A 21,258-nucleotide genomic window follows, 5' to 3' on the forward strand; every position below is an offset into this window, starting at 1 on the left:
TATGAAATAGAAGCAGGAGTAGGCCAATCGGCCCCTCGAGCCTGCTCCACCATTCAATAAGATCATGACTGATCTGATCCCAACCTCAAATCTAAATTCATGTCCAATTTCCTGCCCGCTCCCCATAACCCCTAATTCCCTTTACTTCTAGGAAACTGTCTATTTCTGTTTTAAATTTATTTTATGATGTAGCTTCCACAGCTTCCTTGGGCAGCAAATTCCACAGACCTACTACCCTCTGAGTGAAGAAGTTTCTCCTCATCTCAGTTTTGAAAGAGCAGCCCCTTATTCTAAGATTATGCCCCCTAGTTCTAGTTTCACCCATCTTTGGGAACATCCTTACCGCATCCACCCGATCAAGCCCCTTCACAATCTTATATGTTTCAATAAGATCACCTCTCATTCTTCTCAACTCCAATGAGTAGAGTCCCAATCGACTCAACCTCTCCTCATATGTCCACCCCCTACAACAGCAAATTGTATAAATATATATATATATATATATATGTGTGTGTGTGTGTATTATCAAAACTACTATTACAAGCATCCATGAGGGCTTTGGGGGAAAAGCAGAGCGGGAAATGGGAATAATTGGATCGCGCTTTCAAGGAGCTGGCACAGGCAGGGTGGGCTGAATGGACTCCTCTTGCACCGTGCCTGCTATCAAAATATGAATCGATGAACAACAACTTCAACGCCATGAACCTGAAACAAAATGGCACCCGAAAGGCGGACATCTTCCTGAGGGGCAAGGTGAAGCTTGTGATGAGAGACACAGAGAGGGATAATTTGCTTTTCCTGTAAAATCACTGTTGCACTCTAGTTAAAAATACAAACTGAGTGAGACTAACACTAGCTGGTGTTCAACATAAAGACAGCGGTGCAGTGAGGGAATTAAACATCAAAATGTGAACTTCTGCAAAAAAATGGATTAACATTTGGTTATTTGGACCTAATGGTTACAGAAAAGGATAGACCAGACATTCGGAGGAAAGGTCCAATTAGCCATTTTTTGTAGAGAATGTAATTCTAGCTTCTATTCAACAAATCAGAGTAAAATTGGACTCAATCTGAATGTAGTTCTGATCTGGGATTTAATTATTTTCTCCATTATTCATATTTTTCTTTAATCTGAAAGAATAACTGCATGTGTAACAGTAACAGAGCAGGAGAGTGCTGCGGGAGCCTGTCCAGTTTATTAACACTGCAGAAGGAGTAAAATACATATTATTTGTCACAGAATTCAGCAGCTCACTGGGAAAGTTACACATGGTACAGATGGAGGAGCAAAAAGACGGAAAGTGATTTTACACTTTAATTTGGAGCAATGCCTTTTTATCTCCACAAGGTTTAGTTTTACATTTAACTTAATGAGCTCTTTATCCTAAACAAACTTCAGGCACAAACCATGGCTTTACAGAGAAAACAAGTATTATTCATTCAATAGAAAAAAATGACATTAGAATTTAAACTTCATCTTGGTTTTATGCCCGATTTAGAATTGCATTAGCAAAAATTAAACAACACATTCTCAATTCTCAAAATGCATAACCGTTTGGAAATCAAATGTTTATCTTAGACTAAGCCTATAACGAAAGTTTTAGACTTGCCGAGAAGATTCCAGGTATTTTGATGGATACCGTTGTAGTGCAGTGTAACTTTCTCTGGTGGACAGGTCATCTGCTTCACAGGCAATCTGTAAACCTGCATCGAGGCATCAAGCTGGGAGGTAGCGAGCAGTCAGGAAGATTCAAGGTGAGGTGGTGCTGTCAGGAAGCGAAAGGTGAGCTTGGACCAGTTATGGTGGATCTGCGTCTCTCCCCACTCAACTTCTGCCCAGATTTTTAAGACCGTTTTTACAGAGAATCACACCTCTGGGACAATGGCTTCTCAACAATAGGTTCCTCCAAATACAACCCACGATTGATTGACACTTCACTTGTTTTCTCTCAGTGTCCACAACGTAACCAAGTTAATTCGGCAGGAGTTCAAACGATCTCTCGCCCCCCTGGAATCGTTCTTGTTGCTATGGTGATCTATCCTCGGCTGTGTGGTTTTTTACAATGTGTCATTAACAATCTTTCAACAGCCCTTCCTCCTTTTAATCGTCCTTTTCCTTCAGACATACTGAAGCGGATTTAATCTCAGGTTTTCGTTCATCAGATGAATGTTTACTGCACAGAGCAGCTGGGAAACTCCTGCAGTAAGTAATGGTCAGGGTCAGGTTCACAAGACTGAGTGATTTTATTGTGCAGCCTCCAGGCATCACCTTTAGAAATGTCAAAATTAAATCCACACGAGTGTTACCCCAGAACAAACATGAACTGTCTGGCCTGCTACATCTGCTGCTGTTCTGCTGGTCAGCACTCTCACACACTCCAGGCTGATGACACAGTTTGTTTTTGTCCGTCTTTCAATATGTCTGTTATCTGTTTATGTCGTTTGTCTCTATTTATTTTCTGTGTGCTATTCTATCTTGTTATTTCCACTTCTACTTCCATCAATTTGTAATTCGTTGTCAGTCTCTCTCTCTCGTTCCATCCATGTCTGCTTGCTCTCTCTCATTATATACATATATATATATATATATGCTTTCTTTCACTTTCTTTCTCTCTTTATTTTTTCTCTCCTGTCAAACAAACTCACTTTATTTATCTCCAGCTCTGTGTACCCCTGTCTCTACCCCTCTTTGTTTCCATCTCTCTCTCTCTTTGTCACAGACCCTCTCGCCTTTATGTGAACCTGTTTTAATTTTCTGCGCTATTTAATCATTATATTTATTTTGCCCTGTGTTCTCTGACTCTGTCCACTCCTCTCTCCATCTCTCTCTCCTTCTGTCTTTCTCTGTCTCCCTCCTTGTCTTTCTGCCTTTCTTACTCTCTCTGTCCCAATATCTCCCTGTCTTTCTCTCTGATCTCTCTCACGCTCTCCCTGTGTCACTCTTTGCCTCTCTCTCTCTCTTTCTCGCTCTCACTTTCTGTCTCTCCCTCGCTCTTTATATCACTATCTCGCTCTCTCACACTCTTTATCGCTGTAAGTTCCTCTCTGTCTCTATGTCAGTCACTCTCCCCTCTCTCTCTCCCTCTCTGTATTTCGGCCTCTCTCAATCTCTCTCCCTCTTTCTCAAACTCTATGAATTTCTCTCTCTCGCTCCTTCTCTCCCTCCCCCTCTCCCCCTCTCTCTCCCTCTCTCCCCCTGCACCCATTCTGATCTGGCCCAAAGCAGCTACTTTGACTCCCAGCTTTGCACATTTTGCTGGATCACCATTTAGTTGAAGTCCAGCTCGGCTCTTTAGGACTGCAATTTCGAGCAAAATGCATGTGTCGTCTGCAGAATAAATCCTGCCTCAATTGGTCAGATTTTCAATAAAATATAACATCAGAACCATATTTCAGATCATTTAATGTCTCTGTGCTGTTAATATAAAATGTACTTTCCGTCCCCTGGGAAGTGTAGGGGATGGAGTATGAAATGGGATTTAGTTCCAGTGCTTGAAACCCTTCAGCTTTTTCTATGATTTCACTAATTTAACAATTAGATTTATTGGGTATTTCACCGCGTTCTTCAGCTCCTCTCTGAATTTAGTCTGGGTCAGGACATAAATACACGTGTTTGTGCAGGAACTGAGAAGCTGCAGCATTCCTGCTGTCTGTTGTGTGATATAACCAGGGTCAGCGGTGGAGTAATAAGACCAAATGTCTGCAATTCGCAGATAAATGTAAAATACAACCCGTGTCAGCCACAACAGTATAAAACTGCCCGATATACTGAAGAGTAAAATGATGGATTTCTTTCGGTTCTCCATCTCTGGATCACTCTGATTCTCTCCATTGCTGCGGCCCCGGAGTCCCCTGCGGACTCGACTGGACATTAAAATACGCCTGACCGTCAGTACATTGAGCAGCAAAATCAGACAGAACGGGACACAAGGGGTTAAAATGAGGTGAAAGATGTCAAATGCGGCCCATGCGGGGGAAGTACTGAACCTCGGTTTAGTCACACAAAACCAGGGAATATTATCAATTATATAGCAAGGTTCATATATAAAGTACCAGGGGACACTTTCTAAACAGCCCAGCACACTCACTGTTCCCAGAACCACAGCCGCCGTTCTCTCGGTGCAATATTTAGTTTTCAGCTTCTCACAACAAATGGCCACAAATCGATCAAAGGTGAAAGCGACTGTGAACCAGACAGAAACCCCCGTGGCTGCTTCACTCAAGGAGGCAATAAAACTACACACGGGAGTAATGAACAGGAATGAACCTGGGAAATAAATCGCACCAATCCAATTCAATATCACACCAATGATAACGACCAGGAGATCTGCCACTGCCATTCCCACCAGGTAGCGACTGATACATTTGGAGAGACCGCACTTTCCTCGGGACAGGATCACAATCGCCACCAAGTTAACTGTAAGAGAAAAGGAAGCTGAGAAATTACTGCTCAAAGCTGGCGCCAAAGCAGCAGATTGAGAGGATCTGAGGTGAAATTTCCAGCTTTGTTGCTGCATCGAAGGGTGGAAAGTGATTGATTGACCTGGGCAGCGCTTTCGGGAAGAGAGATATTTTTAAACACAATGATCAATAATGAATTGGGAGATTGATACAGAAAGTGAATGAAGTGAGCGCTGGATCCACTGGAAGGGCTGAGTGAGGGCGCAGTGCGGGTGGAGAAGGGAGAAGGGGTTTTACACACCGGGAATCCAGCGGATTAAAGCCGGATTTGGGCTCCAGACTGACGGGAAAGAGAGGGAAGGGTCAGGAAGGTGAGGGGACAAAGAGAGGTACATTTAGTTTGTTGCTCTGGTTTAAGAGAGCTGACAGGGGCTGGCACTAAACGGGAAAGGCGGCTGAGGACCGTCCCAGTGAGACACATTGGGAGGTAGACAAGGAAAAGGACATGTCAGAGCTGGAGGGGAGTTAGGAGCAGATAATTTGGGAACTTGCACGAACTGAAGTAAGGGAAGAAGAGACAGAGGATTCAAAGCAGTGAGAGGAGAGGCTGTGAATTACAGGGCGAGAAAGCAGCAGAGTGTGAGAGGAAATCTAATCTCTAGGTCCCAAGAACACAATCCAACTAATGCATTCAACAGTTAATTTCTGTGGTTATTGATGTCAGGCAACCTTTGTTGGGTATTAATTATATCAAACTTGTTGTTTATTGAATTCAGCCGAGCTTCTAAAACACAGAATCCTCATAATTCATCACGATAAATAAATTGCTAATTCTACTCTTCAAGTAAATTGTAATTATATTTCGTCATTCCGATCAAGACATTTCTGATTATATTTTTTTCAGCAAATTTTAATTATGTTTAGTGTTAAGTTGGAAAACAAAGAACATTCACAAAAACAGACTGAAGACCTGACAGGGATATAAACATGAGGAGCGAGTCCCACAATAAAAACTCACCCAATATGACCACATCATAATAACAGCTTCAAATCACATTTTCTATATTTAATTGTACTGGAAGTTTCAGCAGTTCATTCTGATGAATTATTCACACCACAGCCTCTCGCTTTCCCTCTCAGTCGCCCTCTCTATCACGCACTCTACTCTCTTTCTCAAGTCCATTTTCATATCCGATTAAATCCTATCATCCTTTGCCTGCATTCTGTTCACCAGCCCCGTGTTCCACCGATCCTATTCTCAGTCTCATTTTGTTAAATAGTGAAGCCTCTGTGGAATAGTTTAATGTTTCTACAGATCACCCAATTCTCCACCTGTTCACCGACACTGTTCACTTCATCTTCAAATCATGGAATAAACAGAATCGAATGCCTCTCCCAGGCAGATCTCACAATAATTGAGATTCCTTCTCCTGTAATTATAAAGTAAAGTGATAGATGGCGGGATTGTTCAATTAACAAAACGCCAAAATCACACGGATAATCGACAGATACAGAGAAGGGCTCCTGATTCCAACAGATACGGTGCAAATTGAGATAACATAACAACCACACTTTTCATTTAACAGTGAAGTCCAGTGACAGTCAGTGAATTCATCCACAGTGAAGCAGAGAAGGAGATGTGAAAGAGTCAGCAGTAAATTCAGATCAGTAACCAAACATCTGAAGCGGCGTCAGATACACACATAATGAAATAATATTTCATAACAGTGATCACCAATAAATACATTGAAATCTCAGTTGAATTGAAGCATGTTATTGGGGAGGGAGGACACTGCACTGCCTCCTTGTAACACTGAGACCGTGAGCTGTCTCATTATTAATCACTGAAAACACATTGATGAAAACATATTCCAGGACAGGTTAGTTCCACAAGAAACTGTTAACAGCTCCTGATGGTCTGAAACCAACTCTTAGCCCAAACACCTGATTGCAATACATTCAGTACAGAGAATAATCCAGTAACAATGTCAGCTTTGTATATATAAAGTCATTACAGATATAATGTAACTCCTACAAGATCGAACATTTGGAAGCTAAGGACATACCATTATTCAACACAACATTCAGTACAGAGAATAATCCAGTAACAATGCCAGGGTTGGATATAAAAGGGTCATTATGGATATAATGCAGCTCTGACAAGACCGAAAGTGCAGAGACTTAACATATTCCATCATTCAACCGATAGAACAGGTGACTGTGTTGAACATGGTAGGAGAAAAAAATCATGTACCAAGTACAGCAGCGGAGTCAACTCTGATTTACGTCATTAACAGCTGAGATAACGGCTTACCTGGAACTCCAACCGCTGCAAGAACAGGAAAATAAATATCTTGTACCAGAAATATTACTGGATATCCCATTTCTGTGAGAAGCACTGACTTCTGTTGGCCTGGAAACCACAGCTTCGGCAGACACTCTGAGCTGATCCAATCCAACAAGCCCTGATTTATACAGGGGATAAGTCTCCACTGACACGGTTATACTCCTGATCATTGCTATTAGTTACAGTCAGTTTAACAAACACATTATATCAGCAGCTTTGACTCCGCTGTAAATAATGTGGTGAATAAAACACAAAAATCTCTAAGTCCACGATATTACTTAATCAGACCTCTCTCAGGAATAAAGCTTCAATCTGTTCTCATACAGGACTGATCCAATAATAATAAACGGCTTCATTTACAGCTTTTATATAACTATATTGACCATGTTCACTCCTGGTGTTTCATTTATAATTTAGACAGATGTCTGCGCAATGTGCACTGAATCCAGGGACACAAGCAGACCCGTTTCACTCTGTTCCTGCAGTTTCCCAGTTAAAATATGAATTTTGAGTCTCTGATACGAGGACAGTTAAAGGGCAGGTTGAGAATTGCAGCCGAGAAATGACTGTGGGTGATATTAGGGGACGGACACTGAACGTGTCCCATTGACATTCCCCTCTCCGCTATTTTACTGCAGATGTTTACCCGTTTATTCTACATTGGTTAACGGCTCCAGTAAAATTGGTCCCGTGTAAAACCGAGCTGAGCTCATGACCCTTTTTGACCTCCATCACAAAGGCCCCGTAATTCCCTCACCCGCCTCCATTCCTTCCTCAGCCCATTGCCATTGAAACCCTCATCAATGCCTCTGTCCCCTCCAGACTCCATTCCTCCAATGCACTCCTGACCGGCCACCCAACCTCCACCTTCCATAAACGTGAGCTCGTCCAAAAGTCTTGTCCGTGTCCAACCAGCACCAGGTCCTGCTCGGACTCACTGACCCTCACTGGCTCCCAGTTACATATTCATTAAATTTAAAATTCTCATCCTTGGGTTTAAATCCCTCCCCATTTCCATACCTGCAGACAACCCACCCGTCAGCATCTCATTCATCGGAAACTGGCCCCTTTTGCTGGGACTCCCCTCACTTGGTTCCACTCCCCTATCTGATCAGAGCCAGGAGAAGCTTCTCTTCCCACCCTATCACCGTTATCTCTGATGTCTCTAAAGGTTCAATCCTTGACTCCCTCCTCTTCCTCATCCACATGCTGCCCTTTGGTGACACAGTCCACAGACATGGACCAGCTTTCAGATGGACGCTGACAAAACCACCGCCTCTCTTGACCCTTCCAATATCTTTGTGTTGTCAGGTCCACATTCTGTTTTAGATGAGCCATCAGTTCCTCCAGTTAAAAATTGGGAAGTCATGATCTTTGGCCCCACAATCTCCACATCCTTGCCAGGGATTCCATCCTCACCCCTGGTTTTTTGATTGGTGAGTCACTCACCAATCACTCAAGCCCTTACTGACTTGCTTTGGATTCCAATCTCCTCAGCCTTTAGTTTATTTTAATTCTTTCTCACACTTGAATCCATCAGGGCCTCACCCCTCCCTATCTCTTTAAACTACCAGTTCCGACAGCCCCTCCCAAACACTCTGCTCCTCCACCTCTGGCCTCTTGTGCATCTGCAGTCCATTTGTCCCACTTCTGACAGTCGTGCCTTCAGCCATATCCACGCTCCTGAATGCCCTCCCGAAGCCCCTCCATCTCCATTCCTCCTTTCACGTGTCAGACGTGGCTCATTGGTAGCAGTCTCACCTGTGAGATAGAAGTCTGTGCATTGAAGTCTAATTCCAGAGACTTGAACATATAATCCCGGCTGACACTGCAGTGCAGTCCTGAGGAAGCACTCGACTATCGGAGGGTCACTACTGAGGGAGCACATTACTATCGGAGGGTCAGTTCTGAGGGAGCACATTACTCTCGGAGGGTCAGTACTGAGGGAGCACAGTACTCTCGGAGGGTCAGTACTGAGGGAGTGCTGTATTGTCGGAGGGTCAATATTGAGGCAGCACAGTGCTGTCTGAGGGTCAGCAGTGAGGGAGTGCTGCACTGTCGGAGGGTCGGTACTGAGGGACTGGCGCACTGCTGGATGGTCAGTGCCAAAAGAGCGCGGTACTGTCGGACGGGCAGTATTCTGGGAGCGCTGTCCTGTCGAAGGTGCCGACGGTAGGATACTTTAAGCCGAGGGCCCATCTGCCCTCTCAGGTAGATGTAAAAGATCCGACAGCAATATTCGAAAAAGAGCAGGGGAGTTCCTTCCAGTGTCCTGGCCAATATTTACCCCTCAACCAATGTTTATAAAACCGACTTTCTGGCCATTTATCTCATTGCAGTGTGTGGGAGCTTCATGTGCGCAAATTGGCTGCCACGTTTCCTGCATTAACACAGCGACTACTCTTAACAATGTACTTCATTGACTGTTTAGGGACGTCCCGAGGTCAAGAACGGCGCTTGATAAAAGCAAGTTCTTTCCTTCTTTCAGACCTTCCAAGAAACCCATCTCTTGCTCCAAGCTTTTGCCGTCCTTCCTACTATTTCCTTCCTTGGTCAGGGGTCGTCGAAATTCTACTCTTGAAAACCAATCATATCCCCTCCGATTCTCCATTTACTTCTCCTCCTTTTACATCCTCCCTAAACCCACTCTTTGACCAAGGTTTTCGCCAGTCCTCCTGATATCTTCTTATTCCGTTTACTCCTCCGTGAATCCGCTTGGGAATGTTTATTCCTTTAAAGTCGGTCTGGGAATGCAAGTTGTTGTTAACTTTCATTGGAATGTGTTCATTAGTTGTCCACTGTATGAGGAAACGTAGTTTCTGGGATCATATTCTTGTACCAGAAAGATATTTATATCAGAGACGGACATGCTCACATAAATAAACATTGGAAACTGCTCGTGGACACCGTTTTGTTGGAACAACACAATTGGTTTATGTTCAGGCATCGCCTTGAAATCGGTTTGTACAACCGTGAGGGATCCTTTAGGGGATCCTTGACCTCATAGGAGACCAGCAACACTGACAAGGATGAAGATTTATTCGTTATTTGTCTTTTTACTCTTTGATTATAACCCGTTTTACTGCTCCCTGGGACTGATAATTATGATGAAGATTTATTAGTTATTCTATTCGGTTAAACCACATAGTTCCAGAGCAGTTTCGGTATCCCATTATAGAAACAACATTAAAGCCATAGGGAGACCACTTTTTTGGAAATACTTGAAAAAACAGGATTATTTCCATGGGAATAGAAAAGACGAGACTTAAATCTTAAACAAAAACAGGCCATTCGGCCCAACTGTTCCATTCCGGTGGATATGCCCCACACGAGCCTCCTCCTGACTTCATCTAACTCTTTCAGAATATCCTTCTGTTCCTCTCTCCCTCGTGTCCTTATCCAGCTTCCCCTTAAATACATCTCTACTATTCGCCTCAACTACTCCAGGTAGGAGCAAGTTTCAAAATTGCATCCACTCTCATGGTTAAAAGGTTTCTCCTGAATTCCTTATTGGATTTATTAGTGACTATTTTATATTGATGACCCCAAGTTTTGGACGCCCCACAAGTGGAAACATCTTCCCGACCTCTAACATATCAAACCCCTTCCTAATTGTAAAGACCTCTATTAGGTCACTCCTCAGCCTTCTCTTCTCTAGAATAAAAATACCCAGCCTGTTCAGTCTTTCCTGATATTTATAACCTCTCAGTTCTGGTATCATTCTAGTGAATCATTTTTTGCACCTTCTCCAGTGACCGTGTATCGTTTTTATAATATGGAGACCAGAACTGTTCACAGACCTGAAATGTTAACTCTGTTTCTCTCTCCACAGATGCTGCCTGATATGTTGTGTGTGTCCAGCATTATCTGATTTAATTACAGTTTACATAGGCTGGTCTAACCAAGCTCCTGTACAAGTTCAACATAATATCTCTGCTTTTCAATTCTGTTCCTCGAGAAATGTTTGCATTTTTATGGCCTTCGCCCCACAGCGATATCCAGCTTGCCCCACAGTATGATCGCCGCCTTGCCCCTCAGTAAGATAGCCAGCTTGCCCCTCAGTATGATTGCCAGCTTGCCCCACAGTAAGATAGCCGCCTTGCCCAACAGTAAGATGGCCGCCTTGCCCCTCAGTAAGATTGCCAGCTTGCCCCTCAGTATGATAGCCGCCTTGCCCCACAGTAAGATGGCCGCCTTGCCCCTCATCAAGATCGCCAGCTTGCCCCTCAGTATGATAGCCAGCTTGCCCCTCAGTAAGATAGCCGCCTTGCCCCACAGTAAGATAGCCAGCTTGCCCCTCAGTATGATAGCCAGCTTGCCCCTCAGTAAGATCGCCGCCTTGCCCCACAGTAAGATGGCCGCCTTGCCCCACAGTAAGATCGCCAGCTTGCCCCTCAGTAAGATGGCCGCCTTGCCCCACAGTAAGATGGCCGCCTTGCCCCACAGTATGATGGCCGCCTTGCCCCACAGTAAGATGGTCGCCTTGCCCCTCAGTATGATGGCCGCCTTGCCCCTCAGTGAGCCTTGCTGGCAGATATTTTGTTTTCAGTTCAGGGCGGGGGTGAATGGTTCCCTGTTACCCACCGTGTGCTGTACATGTCCAGGAGCTGTCACTGTTCCATACATGGGCCGTAAAGTACAGAGAAGGAGAGACACACTGAGAGAGGTATTTTGTTTAAATGTAAAGGCACTGATTTTTTTACAGGTGTATGTCTCAATTTTGTGTTTATTCAGGGCCACCATTTTGTGTCAACACAGCACTGGGACATTTATTACAGAGTCCCACTCCTCACTGGGAAAGAAACACACTGTACAGAGGACAGGAAATATAAAGTGAAACACAGAGACAGATCTAAATGGAGATCAGAAATTGCACAGATAAAACATCGGTGCAGATCTCGTTGTTATGTTTAATAACTGTTTTTTTATTCGTTCATAGGATGTGGGTGTCGCTGGCGAGGCCGGCATTCATTGCCCATCCCTAATTGCCCTTTTGAAGTTGGTGCTGACCTGGCTTCTTGAACCGCTGCAGTCCGTGTGGTGACAGTTCTCCCACAGTGCTGTTAGGAAGGGAGTTCCAGGATTTTGACCCAGCGACGGTGAAGGAACAGCGATATATTTCCAAGTCGGGATGGTGTGTGACTTGGAGGGGAACGTGCAGTTGATGTTGTTCCCATGTGCCTGCTGCTCTTGTCCTTCTAGGTGGTAGAGGTCGTGGGTTTGGGAGGTGCTGTTGAAGAAGCCTTGGCGAGTTGCTGCAGTGCATCCTGTGGATGGTACACACTGCAGCCTCTGTGCGCCGATGGTGAAGGGAGTGAATGTTTAGGGTGGTGGATGGGTTGCCAATCAAGCGGGCTGCTTTATCTTGGATGGTGTCGAGCTTCTTGAGTGTTTTGGAGCTGCACTCATCCAAGCAAGTGGAGAGTATTCCATCACACTCCTGACTTGTGCCTTGTAGATGGTGGAAAGGCTTTGGGGATTCAGGAGTTGAGTCACTCGCCGCAGAATACCCAGCCTCTGACTTGCTCTCGTAGCCACAGTATTTATATGGCTGGTCCAGTTAAGTTTCTGGTCAATGGTGACCCCCAGGATGTTGATGGTGGGGGATTCGGCGATGATAATGCCGTTGAATGTCAAGGGGAGGTGGTTAGACTCTCTCTTGTTGGAGATGGTCATTGCCTGGCACTTATCTGGCGCGAATGTTACTTGCCACTTATGAGCCCAAGCCTGGATGTTGTCCAGGTCTTGCTGCATGCGGGCTCGAACTGCTTCATTATTTGAGGGGTTGCGACGGGAACTGACCACTGTGCAATCTTCAGCGAACATCCCCATTTCTGACCTTATGATGGAGGGAAGGTCATTGATGAAGCAGCTGAAAATGGTTGGGCCTAGGACATTGCCCTGAGGAACTCCTGCAGCAATGTCCTGGGGCTGAGATGATTGGCCTCCAACAACCACTAACATCTTCCTTTGTGCTAGGTATGACTCCAGCCACTGGAGAGTTTTCCCCCTGACTCCCATTGACTTCAATTTTACAAGGGCTCCTTGGTGCCACACTCGATCAAATGCTGCCTTGATGTCAAGGGCAGTCACTCTCACCTCACCTCTGGAATTCAGCTCTTTTGTCCATGTTTGGTCCAAGGCTGTAATGAGGTCTGGAGCCGAGTGGTCCTGGCGGAACCCAAACTGAGCATCGGTGAGCAGGTTATTGGTGAGTAAGTGTCACTTGATAGCACTGTCGACGACACCTTCCATCACTTTGCTGATGATTGAGAGTAGACTGATGGGGCGGTGATTGGCCGGATTGGATTTGTCCTGCTTTTTGTGTATGAGATTTTTGGACTGGTATGTTATGAGTATCTCAGTCTGCACTAATAGAATTGATACTCTATCTTTAAATTTCATTCTACGAATACATTCTGAACAGGTATCTAATTTGTTTCTCAGGTTTACTATCTTACAATATTTCTCAATCTGATATTCTACCTGAGTTTTGGACTTGTATGCAATTTGTATCATATGATACACTTTTCGAATGGATATTGCATGTATTAAAGTCATGTGTGTGAGAGTTCTGGGCTGGTATTCAATTTGAATCTCGGGGTACATTATTGGGATTCATTCTGTACCTTTGAATCGGGTACCATGTGTGATTTCTATCTGGTATTTAATTGGTAGCTAATGTTGCTCTATTGTGAGATTGACACAGTGCCTTTCACTCTGAGAGTGTGATTTTGGACTGGGATTTTTGTATCTACCTGTCAGTGGGACTGTGTTAGGGGGAAATGGAACAGTGTCTGCCTCACCTACTCTGCTTGACTGTTGGATTGAAAATGTGTCGCGGAAATTCTGATCAGTGTGGGACTGACTACTTCTACTGTCTGAGACTGTGGAACTGATGAGCTGTCTGTGTCTCTGTGCTCTGTGAGTGATAATATACTTACTGTGTGTGAGAAGGAGCTGGCTGCAATGTTCCTTCTGCCTCGGGTGGAGGAAGCATCACATTTATTCTGGATCGTTCAAGGGTTTGCCTGGAGAAAGAAAATTATCTCTTGTTACTCAGGAACATGTGAGGTCGAAAATACAGAAGTGATCAGTTTAATATCTCTGTTAATGATCATTTTGAATATCCACAAATGAAATCCAGTGATACAAACAGTGTCAGTGTCTGACTCCACTGGAGCACTGCAGCACTCAGCTTCTCCTTACCAGGTGTGTTGGGCTGTTTTACAACACTTTAGTGACATCCAGACACGGTAAACCCCTCCACTGATCCATGAATGGGACTGCCCGATGGGAAACAGGTCAGGTTTCTAATCTCCTCTCCCATGGGACTAACCGTTCAATTGAAACCAAACAGCCGCTGTTTAAAATGTGTCCTTGACACTTCTCACCTGGTGCCTGCAATAGATGCTCTTTGTCCAACTCCCCACATCCTTACTGTCCGGCTCTGTTTCCACTCTTCACTGTCCAATAACAATAAACAGGGTGAGGCTGGAACTAAACCAGGAACATTCACTACTGGTTTGTGAGAGAAAGCAGCAATAATTTTAATAGCAGGTTCTTCCCATTCTCTCTCCCTTCCCCTGGACACACCCTGTACACACACAGCCCGAGAATGACCTCTCCTTCCCCCCTCTCACTCCATGTTCCGGGACCAGTTCCTGATCCACCCCGCCTCTTCCAAACAGCGCCCGGACTCCCCCTGAACGTCCCCCTGACTCAATGCCGATCTCTGAGCCCATCTGCGGACACGGTCCCGAAGCGATGATCTGCTGTAACGAGGCTGCTCTTTGCTCCCTTCCCCCGGGGGCCGTGATCTCTCCATTCCCGGCTGTTTTAAACCATCTTCTTCTGCTCACTGAGGGAATGGCGCCCACAATTCCCAATCCAAAAATCGATGGAAACTTTCCCCAATTGGAATTTTTCCGAGTCTGAGCAAAGGAACTGGGGCTGGGGGAAAGGTCAGAGGGAATGGGGTCCACAGGCAGTGCAGGAACAGGCACCAGAATGGGAAACAGATGGGATTCCACCAGTGCCGAACGCTGGAATCCAGACTGACTTTACAATCTCCAACTATTAAACGCGATGTTTCCATCCCTGCTGTTTCTCTCGGGGTCATTTGATGGTAAAGAGCCTTTCTGAGATAAAGTGAGCGGCTGTGAAATCAGTCAATGGATTCTCTTCATTCATGGCCCCTATAATGTGTGACTGAGAGAGGATTTCTCAAACCAATCCTGGAGAAACATGGAATATCAGGCAGCAACAGTCGCAGATTAATTTAACCGGAGTGAAACTGTAGGTCACTGAGAGTAATATCGAACAGCCCTGAGCTGTAAAACTGCAGATAGTACAACAGGCATTAGAGGGTTAAATGTGACCCATTGTTTCTGTCCCTCTCTGTACTGTCCCTGAGTGTGGGATTAATATTGTTTCTGACCCTTGTACAATATCAGTGAGAGATGAGATTGCATCTTCTGTCTCTCCAACGCGATCTTTCTGGATAAAACGGCACTTTACCGGTCAGTCTGGAACTAATACTGTTAACGTCTGTCTGTCATTGTGTCTCATCACTCTCTCTGTCTCTCTCACCGTGTCTGCCTCCCTCTCTCTCTCTGGTGCTGTATATGAAGGTGGATACTGCTATTGAGCGTGATTTGGACACAGATAGGAAGTGTAAGACTGATACTGTCTCTCTCTCTCTCTCTCTCTATTGCTGGACATGACAGTGGGATACTGTCTGATATAAAATAGAGAGAATGAGATGTCCGGGCCGGGCCTCACTGTAACTGGGGATGTGTTCGGCTCCAGTCCCAGTTCATGGTCATAATCTTTTCACAGATTCAGGGCGAGAGTCTCTGTGAGACGGTAACACTGGCGGAGAAACTCCGCGTCATAACTCAAACCCCAACACATGAGATTCTCCAAATAAGCTGGAATTAGGTGTTTGTAAAACGCTGAACCGGTCTGGGAGGGGATGTCTGGGGAGATAGAACAGGGAATCAGACTGAAATGGAGGAGCCAAGTAGACTTGTTATTGAATGGACTGTATTTAGGCAGGAATATTAACGATTTATCACTGTAACGGGGCTTATTTGAAAGCTTCGGGTTTTGGGAATCCTTGAATATGAAGCCCGGGTCTGTCAGGGTTTGTGCGGAGCACTGAGGTTCGGTTCTATTATCGATAAACGGTTTGAAACTGTCGGATGGAGAGAACTGGAGGTGGAGTTGGAAGATCAGAGGCCGCTCTCCGCTCTGTCACTCTGACTGTCTCCTCCCATCCCGATTTCTCTGTTTAATCCCCCATATGGAACCAAAGCGGGTCGGTGGACTCGAAACACGGTTTACTCTTTAACAGGACGAAAGGCGAGTAATGTTCCTGATCTCCTGGGCACCAGGCAATTCACTGTTATTTGTTTCTGTACAGAGTTACATTTCAGTGATTCCCCAGTGAGTTTGATGCGTTATGTAAATAATCCAACAAAATAGAACAGAAACGGAGCGAATCGCTGAATTCCACAGATGTAGAAAGGTTAGTCGAGCAGTTCTGGTGATCTTTCCGAGCCCAGCATGGCAAGTAGTTTAAATAAATACAAGAAACCTGGTGATGTGTGGGCTGGGGTCTATAAGTCACCGTTTAAAGTACCGGACTGTGGTCACTGCCCCGACTCCAGTCCCATTAATTCCTCATCTCGTCCACAACGAAACAAAAGCAGCTCAAAGCCACACTGGTAGCATGATATTCGCGTTTCCCTTCAGACAGTCACCAGTCCTTTCACAGACACAGAGGGTGGCTCTGAAAAGAGCCTTTACATCGAGTTACATTGAACCTACAGCACAGAAACAGGCCATTCTGCCCAACTAATCTATGCCAGCGTTTATGCTGCTGATGAGCCTCCTCCTTCCTTACTTCATCTAACCCTATCGGCATATCCTTCTATTCCTTTCTCCCTCATGTGCTGATCTATCTTCCCCTTAAATGTCCCTATGTTATTTGCCTCAGATACAACCTCGTAGTTGCAAGTTCCACATTCTAACCACTCTCTGGGTAAAGCAATTTCTCCTGAATTCCCTATTTGATTTATTAGTGAATATTTTATATTTATTACCTGAAGTTTTGGACTCCCCACAAGTGTAAACATTTTCTCTACATCTATCCGAACAAACCCTATCATTATCTTAAAAACCTCGATCAGATCAACCCTCAGCCTTCTCTTTTCTTGTGAAACGAGACCCAGTCTGTTCAGCCTTTCCTGATAAGAATATCCTCTCATTTCTGGTATCATCCTTGTGAATCTTGTTTGCACCTTCTCCAATGCCCCTATGTCTATAATATGGAGACGAGACCTGTTCGCAGTATTCCAAGTCTGGTCTAAACAAGGTTATATACAAGTTTAACATGACTTCTTTGCTTTTCAACTCTATCCCTCTCGAAATGAATCCTAGTGTTTGATTTGTCTTTTTATGACCTGATTAACCTGGGTCGTTACTTTTAGTAATTTGTGTATCTGTACCACTAGATCCCTTTGCTCCTCTATCCCGTTTAGACTCTTATTATCCAAGCAGTGTGTGACCTCCTGATTCTTCATTCTGCAAGTTTATTAATGCCCTCTTGCATTTTGATGCTTTCTTCCTTTGTATTAACTAAATCCCCCAAGTTGGTGTCGTCCACAAATTTTGGAATTGTACTTCCGATTCCCGAATCCAAATCGTTAATGTAAATTGTGAAGAACAGTGGGCCCATCACCTGGAACTCCACTTCCCACGTTTTGCCACTCTGAGTAGCGACCCTTAACCTCTATTCTCGGCTTTCAATTTTGTACCCAACTTACTGTTCATTCTGCCACCTGACCTGACTCCACGTGCTCTGAACTTAGCCATGAGTCTACAATGTGGTACATTATAGAAGGCCTTCGGAAAACCCAAATATATCACATCTACTGCATTAAACTTGTCTACACTTTCTGTTCCTTCTTCAAAGATTTCAATAAGGTTGGTCCTGTCCTTTGGGTTATCAGATTAAGCCTTGGCCGGTTTATTTGCTCTTGGAGCTCACAATGCTGGATTTCTTCGGCAGCAGCACGGCCTGGATATCAGACAACACCCTGAGTGATGGTCACCCGTCCCAGCAGCTTGTTGAGCTCCTCGTCGTTGCGGATGGCCAGCTGCAGGTGTCTGGGGATGATGCGGGTCTTCTTGTTTGTCCAGGGCCGCGTTGCCGGGCAGCTCGAGGATTTCAGCCGTCAGATACTCGATGCACAGCAGCCAGATAGACGGGGGCTCCGGCACCCACACGTTCAGCATGGTTCCCCTTTCGCAGGAGCCTGTGAACACGGCTCATGGGCAACTGCAGTCCGCCCCGGGATGAGCGAGACTTGGCCTTGGACCGAGCTTTACCGCCGGTTTTTCCTCTTCCAGACATTTCCACAATCTCACAAACACTTTCACAAAGAATGAAGAAATCCTCCCGCACTCGCCCTTCTTATACCTTCTGGAGGAGTACAGTGGGGGCACTTGTGATGGGTCTCTCTCAGAGTGTTTACACTGCCCGCTCACCCTCACTGATATTCTATCTTTGAACTGCTGTAATATTGTCCTTTAGTAATATTGCTGCTCCTCCTCCTTTCCCTATTTCCCTGTCCTTTTTAAAGTTCTTATGGACTTGAATATTAAGCTGCCATTCCTGCCCAGTTGGTATTCAGGTCTCTGTAATGATTTAATGGAATTATTTAACTTTACTCAATGGCTGATGTGAGCTGTGGTAAAATGTATTTCCAGCTGGTCAAGTATTTCAGGTATCGACTGTCTCTTCAGTCCGATATCAGGTGAAGAATTACTGGCTGGTGTGGAATTTCCATTGATTGGGGGTTGGTGAAATCTACTGGGCGGAAACAGGAACTGCAACAGAGCGAGAAAGGATCCGTCAGAAACCAGTGAAAATGAAGAACAAAATCCAACAGCCTGCAGTGTCTGTTCAGGATCTGATGTTTGGGAACTATTTTAATGTTGATTATTTTCAGTGATGGTGGTATAGTGGTGAGCATAGCTGCCTTCCAAGCAGTTGACCCGGGTTCGATTCCCGGCCATCGCAATTAAGTGTTCTTATTGGTTTATTTCCATCAGAAACTCTTAAGTTTACAATCGAATTTGATGCAGTTCAGTTGGAAATTGTTTCCAAGACAGAATCGAGTGTAATTGCAGTAAAATGTTATCAACCTTCATTTATTTTCCCGATCGAAGGAAAAGAGGAAAAACATGCTGGAAATACTGATTTGCCAAGGGTCGAATGAGAGTGAGGAAGGGAAATGATATGTTAGCCTTTTTTGGAAGGGTGTTGGAATATAAGAGTGAGGAGGTCTTGCTGCAATTGTAGTATGAGGAAATATTGTGCAAAATTGGACAATATTGGTTGGAGTTTAGAAGAATGAGAGTTGATCGCATTGAAATGTATAAAATTCTTAGACGGCTTGGCAGTGTGGATGCTGAGAGTCTGATTCCCCTGGCGGGAGAGTCAAGAACGAGAGCTCATACTCTCAAGATAAGGGGTCGGCCATTTAGGACCAACATGAGGAAACATTTCTTCACTCGAAGGATTGTGAATCTTTGGAATTCTCTACAACCCAGAGGGCTGTGGATGCTCAGTCGTTGAGTTATATTCAAAGCTGAGATCGATAGATTTTAAGAGAGCAACATGCATTATAAAAGTGAGAGCACCATGCATTATAAAAGTGAGAGCACCATGCATTGTTATCAGTGAGAGCACCATGCATTTAAAAAAGTGAGAGCACCATGCATGACAAACAGTGAGAGCAGCATTGATTATGAACAGTGAGACCAATATGCATTTTAAACAGTTAGAGCACCGTGCATTATAAACAGTGAGAGCACCGTACATTATAAACAGTGAGAGCAACATGCATTATAAACAGTGAGAGCACCATGCATTATAATCAGTGAGAGCAGCATTGATTATGAACAGTGAGACCAATATGCATTATAAACAGTGAGAGCACCATGCATTATAAACAGTAAGAGCACCGTGCATTATAAACAGTGAGAGCACCATGCACTATAAACAGTGAGAGAACCATGCATTGCAAACAGTGAGAGCAGCATTGATTATGAACAGTGAGACCACGATGCATTTAAAACAGTGAGAGCACCGTGCATTATAAACAGAGAGAGCACCATGCATTATAAGCAGAGAGAGCACCATGCATTGTAAACAGTGAGAGCACCATGCATTATAAACAGTGAGAGCACCATGCATTTTAAACAGTGAGAGCACCATGCATTTTAAACAGTGAGAGCACCACGCATGATAAACAGTGAGAGCACCGTGCACGATAAACAGTGAGAGCACCGTGCACGATAAACAGTGAGAGCACCATGCATTATATACAGTGAGTGCACCATGCATTACAAGCAGTGAGAGCACTATGCACATTAAACAGTGAGAGCACCATGCATTATAAACTGTCAGAACACCATGCATTATAAACAGTAGGAGCACAATGCATTATAAACAGTGAGAGCACCATGCATTATAAACAGTGAGAGCACCGTGCATTATAAGCAGTGAGAGCACAAAGCATTATAAACAGTGAGAGCACAATGCATTGAATGCAGTGAGAGCAACATGCATGATAAACAGTGAGAGCAACGTGCATTATAAACAGTGAGAGCACCATGCATTATAAACAATGAGAGCAACGTGCATTATAAACAGTGAGAGCACCATGCACATTAAACAGTGAGAGCACCATGCATTATAAACTGTCAGAACACCATGCATTATAAACAGTAGGAGCACAATGCATTATAAACAGTGAGAGCACCATGCATTATAAACAGTGAGAGCACTGTGCATTATAAGCAGTGAGAGCACAAAGCTTTATAAACAGTGAGAGCACAATGCATTGATTGCAGTGAGAGCAACATGCATGATAAACAGTGAGAGCAACGTGTATTATAAACAGTGAGAGCACCATGCATTATAAACAATGAGAGCAACGTGCATTATAAACAGTGAGAGCACCATGCATTATAAACAGTGAGAGCACCATGCATTATAAACAGTGAGAGCAACATACATTATAAACAGTGAGAGCACCATGCATTATAACCAGTGAGAGCACCATGCATTATAATCAGTGAGAGCAGCATTGATTATGAACAGTGAGACCAATATGCATTATAAACAGTGAGAGCACCATGCATTATAAACAGTAAGAGCACCATGCATTATAAACAGTGAGAGAACCATGCATTATACACAGAGAGATACCAAGCATTATATACAGTGAGAGCACGATGCATTATAAACAGTGAAAGCACCATGCATGATAAACAGTGAGCGCACCATGCATTATAAACAGTGAGAGCACGATGCATTATATACAGTGAGTGCACCGTGCATTACAAGCAGTGAGAGCACCATGCACATTAAACAGTGAGAGCACCATGCATTATAAACTGTCAGAACACCATGCATTATAAACAGTAGGAGC

At 44.4% G+C, this 21,258-nt stretch overlaps 1 non-coding gene across 1 annotated transcript; it reads left to right on the forward strand.

The window, feature by feature from the left end:
* The first annotated feature begins 18,767 nt into the window (after positions 1-18,767).
* Positions 18,768-18,839, forward strand: trnag-ucc (transfer RNA glycine (anticodon UCC)). The gene has a single exon. It is a non-coding gene; the product is annotated as a tRNA-Gly (tRNA).
* Positions 18,840-21,258: the final 2,419 nt, after the last annotated feature.

Source organism: Heptranchias perlo, unplaced genomic scaffold (genome assembly GCF_035084215.1).
Source record: "Heptranchias perlo isolate sHepPer1 unplaced genomic scaffold, sHepPer1.hap1 HAP1_SCAFFOLD_52, whole genome shotgun sequence".
NCBI classification, from domain to species: Eukaryota; Metazoa; Chordata; class Chondrichthyes; order Hexanchiformes; family Hexanchidae; genus Heptranchias; species Heptranchias perlo.